This window comes from Pituophis catenifer, unplaced genomic scaffold (genome assembly GCF_029215685.1).
Source record: "Pituophis catenifer annectens isolate HBS135680 unplaced genomic scaffold, rPitCat1.0.hap2 SCAF_8, whole genome shotgun sequence".
In the NCBI taxonomy this organism is placed as follows: domain Eukaryota; kingdom Metazoa; phylum Chordata; class Lepidosauria; order Squamata; family Colubridae; genus Pituophis; species Pituophis catenifer.
Window position 1 is genome coordinate 42285547 of NW_027256888.1, and position 19006 is coordinate 42304552.

A 19006-nucleotide genomic window follows, 5' to 3' on the forward strand; every position below is an offset into this window, starting at 1 on the left:
GGTCTGGTATTTCTTTGGTATATGCTCATGAGAGTTACCCATGGATTACATAAACTGAGATAGAGAAGAATTCCTCTATTCTAAAGTTGACACTGGCCCAGTTTATTTTGTAGAATAAACACAGGGGTGGGCTGCTGAGGGTTTGCAGGGGTTCGGGAGAACCTCTAGCTAAGATTCTGTGCAGTTCGGAGAATCCCCACATCCCACTCATGGCTGGCCCTGCCCACCCTGCCCCTCCCAGGAGTCTCCGTGCAGCCTGTTTTGGATGCAGTTAAGTGCAGGGCACTCAGGGACAGCAAAAAATATCCCTACCAGAAGTTCAGGCCCATTTCTGGCCTCCAGAGGGCCTCCAGAGCCTGGGGAGGCCATTTTTGTCCTTCCAGAGGCTTGAGGTAAGCCTCCGGAGCCCGGGGGGGGCAAAAATATTCCCCCCTGCTGTGGTGCAGGAGGCCATGCTCACCATGGCCATGCCCACCCAACAACTGGGCAGAGAACCCCTTGCTATAATTTTTGAAGCCCAACCTTGAATAAACAGTCATTTATTTTTTGGATTGCAATGCTACTTATCTGCAGCTTTTTTGTTTAATTTTTTTATTCACAAAGGTGTAAACGAGAAGTGATATATTATTTTAGAAAACTTATCTAAATACAAGTTTTCATATGAATAATTGAGAAAAAACAATTATTGATAGAGGAAAGAATAAAATGCATTGTGAGTAAATTTTGACAGTTTGACATGAACTGGTTCCTTCTTCCATTTCTAGATTCAGGGCATTATCTAGATTCATCTAGTTGAATCTAAATCCTTTTTGATTTGTTTCTTTAGAAATTCCTTGGAAATAACACTTTCACTGATTTGCTGGTAATATGAATGTAAGAATTTATCTATTTTAAGTGGCTCAGACAACCATAAAATATAGTCCACATTTAGAACAAAGTTGAAAACTGTTTCTCCTCTCATATTACTTCTTCTATGACTGAATTGCATTTTCACATCTATCGTAGCATAATTTCATCCCTTGTACAAATGATTAATTGTGTGGCATCTACAATATATGAACTGAGGTCATTATGATGAAGTAATATGGTGACTGGAATTTCTTTCACATTGTTTATGCCATAAAATTTATCACATACTTGATCTATCATCTCCAATCTTTCAAAATGAGATCAAAGAACATCACCTTAGATGTGAATTGTGTTACATGTGGAATACAACTGAACTTTTAATTCTTTTCTATTTGGGGAGAATAAATATGACTATTTCAGGTGGGTTCTTTTTTTTTTTTTTTTTGGTAAAGCAATGACTGTTTACGCAAAAAAAAAAAAAATCTCTGATGCAGGAGCCAGGAAACAAAATGGATCCATGCAACACATTTCCCCCCCTACAGTTATTTTAATAATTCAGTATATCATAGTAAAACTGAGGATATAGGGAATGAACCTTGAAGAAAATACAGAGCAACTGTTTACTTTTTAATTTTCTGAGTGTAATAAGAAATCTCATTTGATATTTTTAATTTCCCAAGTCACCATGAACAGTTTCATCTTGATAAATATTGACATGTTAATGAGATATACATCCAGAGTATAAGAGAAAGAGGGCCAAAACCTGATTTCTTTGACCAAAAGCTGACCCCTGATCAAACAAGTTAGAAAGCAACCACAAAGTCCTATTATTTGCATGGATATGCAAATAATATACCCTTAGGGGGTGGCACTGTAACTCAGCAGGGAAGAAGCTGAGTTTATCGGCTGGAAAGCTAGCAGCCTAGGTTTGAGACCTAAGTACCACATGACAGGATAAGCTCCTGTCCTTGCTCCAGCTTCTGCCAATTTAGCAATTTGAAAGCATGCAAATGTGAGTAGATAAATACCATAGGTACCACTTTGATAGGTAGGTAACAGTGCTCCATGATGACATGTTGACCACATGATGGTGGAAATGTCTACAGACAATGCTGGCTCAGTGGCCTTGAAACAAAGCTGAGCATGCCTCCCTAAATCTTGCAATGACTAGAAGACCAAAATCTCCTCTTCCTCCTATGCTCTTAAAGTGCCATCCTGAAAGTTTATGCAAATTCTTGAAGCCAGGGTTTCTCCACTCTCCCAATCATCTTCATCAACAATGTTAATGGGGAAGTACTTTAATTAAGTTCTCAGAAAAACAGGGGAAATTTCAAAAATGTTAATAAAGGAGCAGTTTATCATGAAATGCATTGGTAAATGGTGGAAGCATTGACTCTGCACGTCACTGAGCTTGGTGCAGTTCTAGAAAAGCTGCACTGAAGTAGAACCATTAGAAAGTTTATCCATAACTGGTCTCTCAGCTATCTCTCTGAACATGTTAGTCTTTATTTTATCTGTCAAGCATCCATCCCCCATCCCATCTCCTTCTCCTTTTTAAGATGGACAACATTTAGGAAAATCCTTTGTTCAGCTGTCCAGTCTCTTACCCAGGGAAACTTATGGGGGTGAGAGGAGTTGATCTACACATTCCATGCACTGTTATTGTCATACAGCCACCCACTCACAATTGTAATTATAAAGATCTGCTTCTCAAACCTGTGAACTGTAGAATTACCACCATCATTTCCCCTATACAAATTAAAATATAAAAATTGCAATTCTTAATAAAGCAGACTCCCTAAATATTAAAAATGGGATTGCATTCTGTTGAAATTACATTATTCATATTCAGTAGCATGGATTATCATATATTTACCCATGGCTACATGGCCAACATACCATTCCTTGGGGTAAGCAATGTTCTACAATTGCAAAAAGGAAATGAAAACAGTAAGTCAAAGTAATTGAAACCTGAGAAAAAAGAAACATAACTAACTTTAGTTCACATCGCTACCATTCAAAAGTTGTTTACCCAACTTCTATTTGGCAAACCGTCCTTGCTTCTAACATGCTCATGCCTTGCTTCATACATTATAATTTGATCTTTGCTATTAATTTATAGGTCCATTAAGATATTGACTGGAATCTCAAATTCATAAAAATGGTGTGTCAGTTCAGTGATAATATTACAAGAAGCAAATCAGCCAAATGTGGTCTGTTCACATCTTGTACGGTTTGTGAAACTTCAGCTCTGTAAATTAAAGATTGCCACCATATCCTTGCAAATGAAATCATTTTTCTACTCAGGTAGAAAACCATGGGCAGAACCAAAATGACTGGGGAGGGGGTATGTTTTTAAATACATTACTAAAATAAGCATCCTCAGAGGGTATTTTAAATACCACAGCAGAATACCCAGACTACTGGCCCCGATAATGTCAGCATTTGCAAAAATCCCCACCCTTCCTTACAAATAATTTGGCAGGTTGTCGTTGTTGGCTTTTGAAAAGGTACCTCAGATGGGAGCCAATTTCTTTGACCCTGAGTATTCAATGCGAAGTATTTGGTATTGAATGTTTCTTTCTTAGCCAGATCCATTTGGCTCCTCTACCTTAACCTTGGTTGAGGATGATGTATGTATAGCAATTATATTGCAGATAGGTGAGGTGGAAATCTCCTGCCTTTTAGCTGTTCTTTTTCAAATTTTATGGAAGAGTTGTTTTTTACACATTTTTGCTGAGGGAAAAGGACAACAAGGAAGACAGGGTAGTGGATTTGAATAAGGTTTCTTATCTGTTGTCGTAAACAGCCCAATCATTTAAAAAATGGTTTCTTGGATTCCTCAATTCTAAAAAAGATTCTCAGTCTTTTGGCAATGTCTTTTGCACATGTCATACATGACATTCCAAAAACATGTTTGGGTGCTCTTACATGAACCTCCATTCCAAGAACTATTGGGAATATGAGAATAGGGAATGCCTACCTTGGAGAAAGTGTGATCAGAGTAGTCAACTAAATATAGACAAATTTAGATCCATCCCTATTTGCTGGCAGTATCTTATGTAATACTGCCCACATGTGAACAAAGTGGTGCTATGGGAAAGCAGAATTCAAATATGCATCACCATTATTTTCCACAGACCTTATTAACAACTCCATGAGATATGAAAATTTCTTCAATCTCTTCTGTCTGGTTTCTGATTCTATAGTGTGAACCTATCAATACAATGCATCTCTCCTAACTTCTGTGTTACTCAGAGTTTGAGGTTTCCATTCAATATTTCACATTAGTTGAGTACAAACACTGGGAACTTTGGAGGAAGGAGTGGCAGAAGCAATAACAATGAATCAAGCTGGATTTTCAAGTGCAGTATTAAAGAAAGCCCTTTAGTTCATTTAACCCAGATATTAGACAGCTCAACCTACAGAAAAAGAAAAAAGATACTACTGATAAGTGGATAACTTTGAATTTACTGGTTTCTTGGGGTATTTAAAATGACAAAATAATATAACCAATTCCTGTGTCACAGATCCCATTTTTAAAGAAACTTTGTAGTTACATATTGATATATTTACTAATAAAGCAATTTTATTCCATACTGTTGGGATTGACAATTCAATTTGGCATTTTTATTTTATCCTATTTCTTTGTTCCCTCATTTAATACTATTATAAGTGAGACATAAAGAAAGGAAAAGTGAAAAGAACTTCTTGCAAATGGCCCACAAAGTAAACAACTTAAGTAATTGATTGATTGATTAAGCTTTTATACCTATTTAGTCAAAGAAGATTCAGCAGAATTTGGTGGGGGATCCAAACTCACAATGTGCAATATAATTCTTTTTTCATGGTTTTTGCTTGACTCCCATCTGTCACTGTCCAGAGAAAAAATATTTTTTTATGACAAAGGTATATTATATAGTAACTGAACAGTATTCAAAGGACTGCAGTATATTACAGATGTCTCTTTCTGAGATGGAACTCTTTAATCTCAGAAAAGGCAGGTCAATGTTGGAAAAACATCTTCCAAATGTTTATAATTCTCCACAGTTAAAATTTTCCTGATGATAGCAACTCCTTAACTAAGAATAAAGAAAAAAAAATGGCAAAGTAAAGATTGGATAGAGTATTGTGAGGTTCCTAGAACTTGACCTGAAAGAGCAATTGATTCTCTGATCATACTCTCTTGGAGAACACCAGCCTCTTCTTCCTATACAAGTGCCAGTCTCAGAATCCTCCTTGCCACAAGCAAAAATAATTTGATTAAATCCTTACAATGTCTGGAACTAATATATCCCTACTTCAGAAAAGTAGCTGATTGATAGGACCAAATCTGCTACATTCTCAGCTGCTTAAGACGCTGTTCTATAAGCTCTTTTAGACTATTTGGATAATCATAGAAAAATTGGATAATCTATGTCTCTGTTTTCCACCTTTGACATACTCATTCAGGCACTATCACTTAGTTAACCTGCTTTCACATTACCCTTTTTCTTAAGTAGAATGCACTTCCAAAGTATATTTAGAAAAAGAAAAGTGCTAAAATTACAACATATTCTAACTGGCGCAGCACTTTATCATCAGAATGATGGTGCTTTGATGATGCATTTAATGTACTATGTTATCAAAGGACTGGTGACATACTGCCATAATGCATCATCAAGGTACTATCATTTTTTTTTATTGCAAAAGTTTTACAATTACATTTTCACCCCTTTTTCCCCCCCCCACCCCCCCAAACTTCCCAACCTCCCTAACCCTCCCTAACCCTCCCCTCCCCCCAGACTTCCCTATAATATACTCATACTCATAAAGAACCCTAATATAACACTTATATATAAACTTGAACCCCTCCCTCCCCTGTATAATTTTTCTCTTTATCTCATTACTTTAAAAAATTTCTAGTACATTATTTTCAAATAAAAGCTATTTGGTACTTTCTAGTTTGATATTTGTTTTGAACATATTCTATCCACCTTTTCCATTCCCACTCATAAGTCTCTTGTGAACAGTCTTTTAAATATGCTGAAATCTTCGCCATCTCTGCAAAACTGGCCATCTTCAAAGTCCATTCCTCAATAGTGGGCAAAACTTCATTCTTCCAATATTTACCTATCAACAATCTTGCTGCTGTTATCATATACAATATCAATTTTGTTTCACCCAATGTAAAACCCTTAACTATACCCAATAAAAACAGTTGTGGAGAAAATTGAATTTTTTTCTTCAAAACATTCTGCATGACCCACCAAATTTTTATCCAAAAAGCCTTAACTTTCCTACAGGTCCACCAAACATGATAATACGTAGCATCCAAACATTCACATCTCCAACATTTTGGCTGAACATTAGGGTACATACATGACAACTTTTTAGGATCTAAATGCCATCTATAAAACATTTTGTAGAAATTTTCCCTCAGGTTCTGCGACTGTGTAAATTTAACATTCTGAACCCAAATTTTTTCCCATGTTTCCAGCATCACTGGTTCTTCAAAATTCTGTGCCCACTTAATCATACAGTCTTTAACTAATTCAGTTTCTGAATCTCTTTCTAGCAAAACATTATAAAGCCTTTTGATATGCATTGGACCTTTCTCTCTTATATGTCTAACCAATTCTTCCTCATGCAACATAATACCAGTTTTTTGGTCCTCTTTCCATCTCAATTGTAATTGATTATATTGTAACCAAGTTAAATTAATCCCTTCATCCAACAGTGTCTGCAATGTCTTCAGCTGCCATCTGCCCGCATCTGTAAAAAGAACCTCTTTATATAAATCCCCCCCGAGTGACATTATATTTGTATTCCACAAAGTATGACCAAGATCCAGCCATAGCGGTATTTTATAATCCCATTTGAGTCAGTGCTTCTTCCAAACTCTCATCAAAGAATCTCTAAGTATATGACTTTTAAATACTTTATCTACTTTGTCGTCGTAGAATAAGTAAGCATGCCATCCAAATTCAAGATCAAAACTTTCTGCATTCAATATTCCAGTCTTTTTCCTTCCAAACCAATCACTTGTTAAAGTTAAAGCTGCTGCATCATAATATAGCTGTAGGTTTGGAAGTTTAAGACCTCCTCTTTCTGGAACATCTTGCATAATTTTCAATTTCACTCTCGGCTTCTTCTCGTTCCAGACAAACTTATTCACTCCAGATTGCCAAACTTTCAATTGTTTATCACTTTTAAGCACCGGAATCATTTGAAACAAAAAAAGAAATCTTGGCAAAATGTTCATCTTAACTGCTGCTATTCTTCCAAGTAGAGACAGCTGCAGTTTTTTCCAAGTCTCCATATCTTTCTGCACCTCTCGCCACAACACCTCATAGTTATTTTGAAACAATTTCATGTTTGATTCTGCAACCTGAACTCCTAGATATTTTACCTTAGGTACAGTCTCAAAACCTGCCCTTCTTTCGAGCTCATGTTTACGATCTTGTGTCATGTTTTTAACTATCATTTTAGTCTTTTTTGGATTCAGTCTAAAACCTGAAACTTTACCATAGTCTTGTATAATGTCCTTCATCAGGATTATTGATTCCATTGGTTGTGATAGGGTAACAACCAGATCATCTGCAAATGCCTTTATTCTGTAATCCTCTTGCCTAATCTTTATACCTTTCAAGATATTAGAGTCCCTTATTGTATTTAACAAGACTTCTAGTGTTAAAATAAATAAAAGTGGGGACAACGGACATCCCTGTCTTGTTCCTTTTTCAATTTTAAACTCTGTTGTCAAGCTTCCATTAATAATGATCTGTGCCTTTTGCTCTTGATAAATTGCTGAAATCGCCTGTATAAATTGATCCCCAAAGCCCATCTTTTTTAAAGTCTTTAGTAGAAAATTCCAATCCACTCTATCAAAGGCCTTCTCCGCATCCAAAAAGACCAGCACTGCAGGAATCTGTTTATTCTTCTCAAGATATTCCAATAAATCTATTACTTGCCTTACATTGTCCTTCATGTATCTGCCCTCGATGAATCCCGCTTGATCCTCATGAATCACCTTTTGGATTACTGGCATCAACCTGTTGGCTAATATTTTCGCATAGATTTTATAATCTGTATTCAAAAGAGATATTGGTCTATAATTCTCTGGTTTTTTAGGACCGACTTGTTCTTTTGGTATCAAGGATATGTAAGCTGTTGTCCATGATGGGGGTATTTTACCCCCTTGTTGAATATTGCAAAATAAATCTCTAAGTTGTTCCACCATTTCAGCTTGCAAAGTTTTGTAGTACACTGCGGTCAAACCATCGGTACCAGGAGCTTTGGCTGTTTTTAACTGTTTAATTGCTATTATTATCTCCTCCTCTGTTATAGGATAATTCATTCTTTCCTTTTGTTGATCGGTAATTTTTGTAACTCTTTTATCGTTTAAATATTTTTCTATAAGTCCATTCTGCACCTCCTCTTTGGCATATAGTTTGGTATAATAGTCCACAAAAGCTTCTTTAATTAATTTTTGTTGAAAAATTTCTTTCCCTCCAATATCAATACAATCTATAGCCCGTATACTTTGTTTTTTCCTCAATGTGTAAGCCAACCATCTGCCCGGTTTATTAGCGTTACAAAATGTATTATGCTTCGCATATTGTAAGTTTGTTGCAACTTGTTCCGCCATAAGCATTTGAAATTGGTCTTTCAAAAGTTTTATAGCACTGCTTATTCTTTCATCTGTTGGATTTTTAATAAGTAACTGTTCTTTATTCTTTATTTCTATTTCCAATTCAGATCTTTTCTTTTGTCGAAACAGTCTATGTTTAGAGTTCATGTAGATAAGTACCCCTCTCATATAAGCTTTACTTGCGTCCCAGACAATTTCAATTGGGGTACCTTTATTCAAATTTATTTCAAAAAATTCTTTCAAATGCTTTTTAAGTTCTGTTGTATTTTTTTCATATCTAAACAAGTTCTCATTTAATCTCCAAGAACGTCTCTCAACCTTATCCATCTCAATTTCTATCCATACTGGGCTATGATCAGTCAAAGTTCTTGGAAAAATCTTTGTTCTTTTTGTCTTGACAAGTAAATCATCTGACAACAAGATAAAATCAATCCTAGAAAAGGATCTGTGTCTATCAGAAAAGAAAGTGTAGTCCAGTTCTTTTGGATTATGTATTCTCCAAACATCTTTTAGTTCCATATCTTCTTTCATATCAAAAAAAGTCTGTGGTAGTCTGATTCTAGCCTTTGCCAGACTCTTTTTATCTAATTTAGAATCAATTACTCCATTCCAGTCTCCCATAATTAAAATAGATCTGTAATCCCATTGCAGTATTTTAGTATGTAACATCTTATAAAAATAGTCCTGTTGTTGATTGGGAGCATAAATTCCAATCAAAAGAATTTGGCCATTTGCTGTAAGCAATTCAATTGCTACAAACCTACCATCTTCATCTGCTTCTATAACTTTAGCTGTTAACTTTTTATTTACATAAATAACCACACCATTCTTTTTTTGCGAAGTTGAAGATATAAAATGTGTTCCTAGTTTGGAGTTTATCAGATATTTTTGATCTTGAGTTGTGATATGCGTTTCTTGTAAACAAATTATATCATTATTAAATTCTTTCAAATATGTAAATAATTTCTTCCTTTTCTGTGCTGAATTCAGCCCATTAACATTCCAAGATAAACACTTAAAGGTCATCAGCCTCTTTCTGGAGCACAGAGCAAAATACTTGAAGGTCATCCGAAAGCTTCGATCTCGCTCCTCCCATAGCTCCAATCTCTTGTGCAGTACTCTTAACTGCCTCCTTGTCTTGTCTTTCCTGTTGTTGTTGTTGCTTTTGTTTAAGTAACTTAGATTGAGCTCTAGTTATACGTTGATCCTTAATTTCAATCATCCGAACCGAGTCCAGAATTGGAGAAGATTCCAGCAAGGGCTCGTCCAGAAAACCTCCTTCTGCACCTTGCACTTCTTTTAATTCCTGCTTGGACTGTTCTTGCAATTCTCGTTGAGGTTGCTTCTCTTCACTCTCTTTAATCTCCAAAACTGTAGATGTACGTGGAGATGGTGTTCTTTCCTTAAGAATAGTAGTATAAAAATGTTGTGCCTTCTCCACGGTATTCAAACGGCATCTTTCTCCCTTATATCTGAAAATTATCCCAGCTGGTGCGTCCCACCGGAAGGGTATCTGTAAATTTTGCAATTCCTTGACAAGAAAGCCAAATTCTTTTCTAGCTTTCAACATTTTAGGAGGCAATTCTTTGTAAATTCCAATTCGTGAGCCCCCCACTTGTACAGAAGTATAAAAGGATTTTTGCAGGATATCATTTCTTATTTCTCTATCTGTAAAATATATGACCACATCTCTAGGTAATTGGCCACCCACGAGTTCACTCTGTAAATTTTGTCTATTTTATGAAAAACCACATCAGGATTAACTTGTAGAATCTTGGCCAAGGCCTCTGAACAAACTTGTCTCAGATCCTGTCTTTCCTCCTCTCGAATTCCCCGAAGCCGTATAGCAAACTCCATTGCCCTGAATTGTATCATAACAATCTCGTCTTCAACTCTCTGCATTTTATTATCAACATCAGCAATTTTATAATCATTGTCTTTCATCTTAACATTAACTTCTGATTTAAGTTCTTCAACTTTAAAATCAACTTTCCCAATAAATTCTGCCAGGCCAGATGCCACTTCTGATATTTTTTTGGTCACCTTATTTTGATTCTGTTTCACCATATCTTTGACTTCATTAATTTCCTGCATAAATTCCTGGTGTGATTTTTGAAGTTTATCATCTATCCCCTGATGTGATTTTTGAAGTTTATCATCTATCTCCTGTTGAGATTTTTGAAATTTATCATCCAAAGTTTTAGAAATAAATTCTTTTAAATCTCCCACATCAAATTCTTTTTTCTGAGTCTGTAACTGTTGAGCAGGGGGAAGTTGCGTTTCATGTTTATGTGTGGGGGATCCCCCCCCTGTTGCCTTCCCTTCCTGCTTCTTTAAAGCCATCCTGCCACGTGATCTAGTTTTTCTAAAGAGGGAAGTTCCTTTTCCTTTCCCTCCTGCACAAAGACTTCTAAAAAAGTCCCCCAGATTTAATCAAATAAAGGTTGAAGTAAAGCAAAGTCAAATATTGAAAGGGAGAAATTTTCCAATTGTTTCTCTTATAGCAAGCAAAGCAACTTTGTGGCAACTTGGAAACTTTGTAACAAAGCGAAATAACTTCACCAATCCACACTCGCTGGCTCGTTATCTCTGAGGCTAAGCGCCATGTTTTTTCAAAGCACTTTCACTCATTCACGTTTTCTCAAATTGAAAAGTCAACAAAGCGCTAATACTTGCGTTTCCAAGATTCAAGATTCAGGTAGTTTCGCTGTTGATTAAAGCTGGTTCTTTCGCTTTAAGTTTCCTGCAGCCGGCTTGTTCTGCAAAGGCAGAGTCGTCCCACGTCGCCCGGAGTTTCAGCAGGTTGGAAGGGAGCCACGCCTGTTCTCTCCCCAGAAACTTCCCTGGGGGGGTTACAGGGGCTCGACCTGTGCCCTGCGATCTCTCCTTCTTCAATCCTGTGGATTCAGAAGTTTTCGAGCCGCTTCTTCGTCTCGAAGCGGCTCTACAGGCGGCGGGGCTGGCGGAGCTTCAAAAGGCACCGCCGTCGCCGAAGAGAAGGAAACCGGAAGTCAGTCAAGGTACTATCATTTTGATGATATACTATGCTACTGATTTGTTGATTATTATTATTATTATTATTTTTATCCAAAGAACAACAAACATCTCAAAAGACAGAACAGATCTTGCAATTTATGAACTACTGTCCAATGCAGATGGCTCCCATTGAGTTTTTGTTTAAATGGCTGGCACCCTCTTTGGCATTTAAATTGACTTAAGAAAAGGGAGAATGCATCTTGCTGGCACATTTTATCTCTGTCTAAAGATGCAGTTAACATTTTCCTCTCTTGGAATCAATGCGAATGAAATTTTATGCTGTCGGACAATTTCTTCAAGCACTTTTATCAGTGTTTTCCACACTAGTGGAAACTTCCATATATATACTTCAAGAATCTGTATATTTTGTCCTTTGTTCAATCTCTTTCTCTGCATGCATTGTGTTGTGCCTCTAGGAGTTGCGGATGGATTATGACTTCACTTTAGGCACATTGTAGTTGGAAATGCGATCAAAACTGATGAGCAGTTCTGTGCTTATGTTTCATTTATTGCCTCTGTTGAGGCATAGCTTGAAAATTTCCCTGGCTGGCTGGCCAATATTGCTTTGTAGTGAAGAACTATGCAGAGCCTGTAAAGGACAATACTCCATGAGATCCCTGGAGAACCAATAGCCTTAAATTGTTGAACATAAAGACAGAGCAAAGCAAATAGTTCCTTTGTGAAACAGTATTGTTATATTGGGCCAACATTTTCTTTTGCACTTATCAAATGTTGTCCTTCAATTCAACAGAAAAGGAGTAGGAAAATATTGATGACTTTTTAATGGCTGGAGCCTGGTATTAAGACACTTAGCTTAGATATTATAATACCTATATAATACATATTTTGCTATACAATAATTTCTAGAGTGGTCTCCAATTTTTTCAAGAACAATTATTTCTAGGAAAAATCTGGGTGGGAACTCCTCTTCTGAATACTTGAATAGCTGGGCACTGGGCATTTACTCCAGCAAGTGGGGGTTCAAATGATGAAACATGAATTGTCAGCTTGCAGTACAGCCTTCACTTACTGTATATGGAACGTGTTGCAAATCTGTACAATGGTATGGAAAAGAAAGAGTTTACATTGCATCATCACACGTTATAATTTGGGGCAATCTTGGCTTGTTGTGAATGACCATGGCCAGGCAAGTTGCACAGTTTCCCACTTTATAAAAAGAAACCCCAGCAAAATCAACCAATCAATCAAACAGTCTGAAAGACTATCCAAATCTCTGTATGGTTGTTACAGAAAATAAATGCCTTATTTTTTATCAGGGAACGAAAGTGGAGGACAGATTTTGACCCATTTGAATATTTTGCTATTTTGAGTAGTAAAATAGTCTGATTGCCACAAGTTTGAAAACATTTGGTGTGTCTGCACAGTTGATTTTCCTGAAAAACAATTAAACATATTAGCTTGTAGCAGACAAAGTTTCTCAGAAGAAGACTTTCCACCTCCTCTTTTCTTCATTCTCCTCAGAATGCAGTCTCTATACCTATACTTCTATAATAAGAAACAAATCAAGAACCATTCCTGATCCATAAACCCATATGATTTCAGAGGATAACTTAGTGTTAGAAAATACATTTACTGAAATTATTACATCAATTTAGTTGTATGCTTTCAGTCATTTTTTTTTTAAAATATGTAAATTTTAATCTGTTTTTAAATTATTGGGGTATTTTAATTTGTCTGGGCCAAATAATTTAATTTGATTTTATTGGGTTTTTAAATTTTGTGTATTTATGTATTTTATTGTTGGCTGTTCACCGCCCTGAGTCCTTCGGGAGTAGGGCGGTATACAAATCAAATAAACTAAACTAACTAACTATTTATGAAAAGTTGTTGTGGTTGAATTATTTCACACAGTGATGATAAAATAAATTGTAAAATTAAAGCACTGAACAGAATTAAATATAAATAGAAAGGAACCAAAGTTCCTTTCTATTTATATTTAAATAGAAATGTTAAATTAATTAACAAAAATTAATTTATGTTAACATCTTAGCTGATCAACCTTAATTTGTAATAGTTCAAAATTATCTCCTGGAATCTGATCAATTTATCCTTAACTAACTTCCAAAGTAGAAATAATTCTGGAAGTTGAGATTATAACCGATGTGTCAGAATCTGTTTGACGATCATTCAATCCATATTTTTCAGAGTTCAATAGCATGGTAAAATTTGCAGCTTTCCATTGATGGTGGTGGTGGTGGTGGCGTTATGCTTCCTACATAAACCAGATCCCTGTAGACAATATGTGCCATGGAAGCATGTTATATTTTGTTCTAAAGTAAAATTAAGACTCCTGGTGAACAGTGTATTTTGTGCACCACTGTTTAGGAAACAATCCAAGAAATTGAAAAAAAGTTTGGAGAAGGACAGTGAGGAAGATCAGGAAAAAGGAAGGTAAGTTTTACAAGAAGAGACTGTGGGAACTGTGTATCATTGGCCCTGAAAAGTCAACTTGGGGGCCATATAATAGCACTTTTTGTCCATCTGAAGAATGTCATACAGAAGAACAAGGCTTCCAGAATCTAGGAGCCAGAATTAAACTCTTAATTTACAATGTAACAAATTCTAATTGAATGTCAGGAAAAATTTCAGAAGAAAAAAAGAAAAAAAAAACGACAGTAAAGTCAATTGTCTAGGAAGATGGTGGACTCTTTTATCTATATACTACTGAGGCCTTCATTTCTGTAACATTTAACTGTGCATCATAGGGCAACAATTTTTGAACCAGGGTTACCTCAAATGGGCTAATTTAGAGCATGCATCCAAAATCTGGGATTGAAATTTGGCATAGTTGTGGTTGCTTCAGTGCTTTATGCTGCCGTGTGACTTCCAAAGATTCAGTAGACCAGTCCCAACCTGGATGCTATATAATCTCTACTTTGGCCCCTGGAGATCATGTGGATGGTTTGTACCCTAGTCCCCCAGAGGCTAGGTAGATTGGTCTCACTATTGGCTGCCAGAGGACCATCAGCTGCAGTCAAGCTGGCAGGAAATTGAAAATTGCTCCCACACCTGTTGCTTTTTTGTACTTGGTCATTCTGTTTCTTAGGAATAGAAATATCTCTGAAACACTGGCTCAAGAGATCATGGGTGGTCTAGTTATAAATGTAACCAAACAAATGTTGGATAGATTTGAGAAGATGCTTAGACTTTTGTTTCCTGTACTGACCACGGACTTGGATTCTGCTAATGGCTTTTTCTGCCTTTGTCTCTGGAAATGTCATGATGGGTCACCTCAGAGCTCTTCCTTCATTAAACCCGCTCCCTGCCAGCATCCTTGGCGCCAGTTTATTTTCCAGAAGCTTGTTATTATGGACAGTGACTTTCTAATTCCTATTCTCTCCCAGGGAGTATTTGTTGGATTTTTATTATTGGAGGCATTATCTTTGTTGACAGAACAATTTAGGGCACAGCTCCTTTTCTCATGAGAACTATCTGAAGAGAGGCTGTGGTTTTACTGCTTTGAAATTAACTTTTTCTCTTTCTTTCTTTCTTTCTTTCTTTTTCTTTCTTTCTTTCTTTCTCTTTCTTTCTTTCTTTCTTTCTTTCTTTCTTTCTTTCTTTCTTTCTTTTCCTTCCTTCCTTCCTTTCTCCTTCCTTCCTTCCTTCCTTCCTTCCTTCCTTCCTTCCTTCCTTCCTTCCTTCCTTCCTTCCTTCCTTCCTTCCCTTTCTGAAAAATGATGTTCCTTGTATTTCAAATTTATTTTTCCTTGTTTACTACAGCACACAAGAATTAATTGGATCTTAATCCTAAATCTTGTTCCTGAGTTTTAGTTCCATCGTACCTCTTCATGTTCCATTTCCATCATTCATTGATCTCTGCCATTTGTGTATTTATATAATCTTTTATTGCTTCAGTTTAGTTCCAGAACAATGATCTATTCCTTGTCAGTTTAACTTCCCTAATGAGATTTTAGGCCATTTCTGCTTGGCTTAATTCTGTTTGTTTTTCTGATATTTTTCTGTTCTTTTCTGTCATATGTTCCAGAATGAATAGTGTGGGATTTCTTGCTCTCTTATGGATCGTGAAGAATGCAATTTAACTAGTTTACTCTTAAAGCCTAGTGATTTTAGGAGTATTTATGCAGTTTCTCTCACAAAAGCTGGAATTGTTCAACAACATCTTGTTTATATATTTCATCACTTCTTTTAAATAGTACTTAGTTGTTTTAATAAGTAGATATGCTACATTACAATTTAACAAAAATTTCCACTGCAACTCAGCTAGGAAAGAATATAAAATAACTTTAGTATATGAAAAAGGAAATCCAGCATTAATTAAAAGAGGAGAAATTATATTTAATTACAATCCTTTATCAATTCTCATCCATAAAAGTGTTCCAGTTAAAGGAAAGATTAATTAGTGAAATAAAGGGCCTCATTTATAGCTAGACATATTTTGCAGTTTTTTCCTCATGCATTTTGTTTCTAAGTATCAAATTCTGTCTCACCCAATGTATCAAGAAATTTATTGTTGATATTTATTTATTTATTTTATTGGCTGGCTACCCATCTTATCACAGAATAACTCTGGGAAGTTACAATAATAGTTAACATCTCCACAAATGGAATAATAAAAACAGGAATAGCATTGCTAATTAGATTCACCTAGAGTTAAATTCCATGACTAAGCATTATTGAATATCATGAAGATTCTGAATATGCTGTTATAGGTCTGTGGTATTTATTTATTTAAATAACAAAGAGAAGTTTTTTCTATGTTGTATTGACATAGTTTGTTATTGATTTTTATGATTTTTTTTCTTTACTTGGCTTTTAAATGATATAATGCTATCTATAAGGTATGTATCAGTATTAGACAGGACAGGGGAAATTTTAATAAAATTCTTATTTCCTTTTTAATAAAAGATGCCGTTGCAAGAAAACCGATCAATGCAAAGTCATATGGTCAATCAACTTTATTTTCTTAGTAACAACTCAAGTATACTTTTTTCCAAATTGTTTCTTTAAAAATTAAGGGTTGTTTATCAAAATAGCATTTTCAATGATCACACACAAATGGTTTTATAATCAATTTATGGAAGGCCACTAATCAAAGGAAGTAACCATAATTACACAAATCATAATTCATAATTTTATAAATATATATTAAAACTACTCTAGGGAGTAGGATTTAGAGGATAGAGAGAGAATGATTAGCTATACCCAAATGTACAAAGTCCTAATTTGATTTATCTGGAATTCCAGGCTGTTCTTAATTATTTATTATTCCATCTAATGAAAAATTTCTGTGGAGTTCAGCCTGATTTTTGGAAACTTCATGGAAGTATTCATATGGTGTTTTAGAGGAGGGGATAGGTGGGAACCATATGAACGTGATTTGCCATTGCTTTTTTGACATTTTTATTTAAAATGTTACTCCTAGCATTTTGTAATGGTTTTCCAGATTGGTACTAACCAGAACTTAATTTATTAATGCTAAAGTTAGCTAAGTGTTGTCATCTACCTGGGAAATATGTTGACAAATGAAAGCTACAATGGAATTTTTTAAACATCTTTTTAAAACAGTTGATTTTAGTATGCTTTCATTTTTAATGAGATGGGTGCACATTTAAAAACTTTGGGAGAGAGTGTTAAAATATTTGGAGCTATCTACAAGGTGTCATGAAAATAGTGAAGAAGACAACTGCAATCCGCACAGATTAGGCCAAATTTTGATTGCCCTTTTTCATGGCCACCATCTTAATTTTTTATTTTTTTTACCACAGCCTGAGGATACGGCTTCGAATATTTCTCCTCTGCAATTCATAATGAAATTTGTTGGATTTTTATCATTAGAGGTATTATCTGGGACCTTTAAGATTTCTGATTAATCTTGGTGACATTTTTAATTTCATTTCCTGTTGAAGGTGGTAGAAGATACTTCTGTTGTTCTAAATTCCACATATATTCCATTGTTGTGCACATGTGTGGACGCACAAGAAAAAAATTCCTCTGGGAAAGTCTATCATGATGACTTTCTTTGTTAGACTGAAATATGGGAAGCCAGGAACATTATATACTGCTAGAGTAATGGTGTAACCCTAAAAGCAAGACATTTATGAGTGCCTTGTGGGCAGAAATGCATGACAAAACTTGATAGGCCAAGAGGCAGCTAAAAACTGCCATTGGATATCTGAAATTCTCTTCACTTCTGAATTAATCTGCAAAGCATTTTTATTTATTATTAGATGAGTGATGACCCATTGGATCATCATTTCGGAGATATTTCTTTACTTAAATCAAAATGACCTCGTAAGCAAAATGTCAGTGGGATCAAGAGTGATTTCTGACTGCCTGTCAGTTTATCCATGGACTTTGCTTCTGAGAAGCTGGCAGTGAGCATCAGGAATCTCCCTTCCTTCCTTCCTTCCTTCCTTCCTTCCTTCCTTCCTTCCTTCCTTCCTTCCTCCCTCCCTCCCTTCCTTCCTCCCTCCCTCCCTTCCCTTCCCTTCCCTTCCCTTCATCTTTCTCTCTCCCCTAATAAGTTCTGGCATTCTGTAAGTTAGCCCATTTGCAGTACCTTTGTTGAAACGTTTTTCCCTATGATGCAGCATTTTACTCAATTGAAGGTTGCAAAATATCAAACAGACATGAGTTTTTAGTAGTATATAGATTAGTTTGTCTCCATGCCAGCCTTACAAAATGGCTCAGGGCAATGTATATTAAATTGTAAACCATTTAAACTGCATACAATTCACTTGCAAACTATTTGAAACTACTCAATATCATTAAGTTGGCTCTCAATGGCACGCTTTAGAAGGTTTCTAAAGAATAGAGAGCCATGGAATCTATACAAAGCAGGTTTCCAAGGGCAAGGATTGAGATGATTAGGTGAAACTATGAAACCTGAATATCGATACCCTTGATGATCTTAATAAGTAATGAGGACCATGCAGAAAAATAATCTCTCACGTAATCTGAACCTAAGTTATTCACCTTTCACCAAAGTCTTCAAGTTTATGATAGGTAAACATTTGAACAGAATTATTCACACAGCTGTAGCAACTAGTCATCTATAGCAGATTTCTGAATAGGTGCTGGATGAGGAAGAAAGAGGATGAGATATAGATGTATATAAGAATAGCAGAAAGAAAGTTCTTTCTGTTAGGGACATACTGGACTATGTCAGATGCAAAGAACATTCAGTGAAGTACTGAAGAGTTTGTTATTTCTACCTATACATAAGAATATAGCCAATTAATGGTCAAAACTAATTTGGTGCTAGATAAGGGTGAACAGAGTTCATGAAAGGTTAGGTCACTTAGATCTCTTGTGGCAATGTAATGATTCCAAACTGATGACACATTTAACCCTATCTTCCAGCTCAGCCTGCTCATGTCCTAAATCCTACATTGTAGATCAGAGGTGTCAAACTTGTGACCCGTAGGCCAGATGTGTTAAACCCACTTCTGGTTTAACGAAGGGGAAAAAGTTGTGATACATCAAGTGATGACAAGGATTTAACAA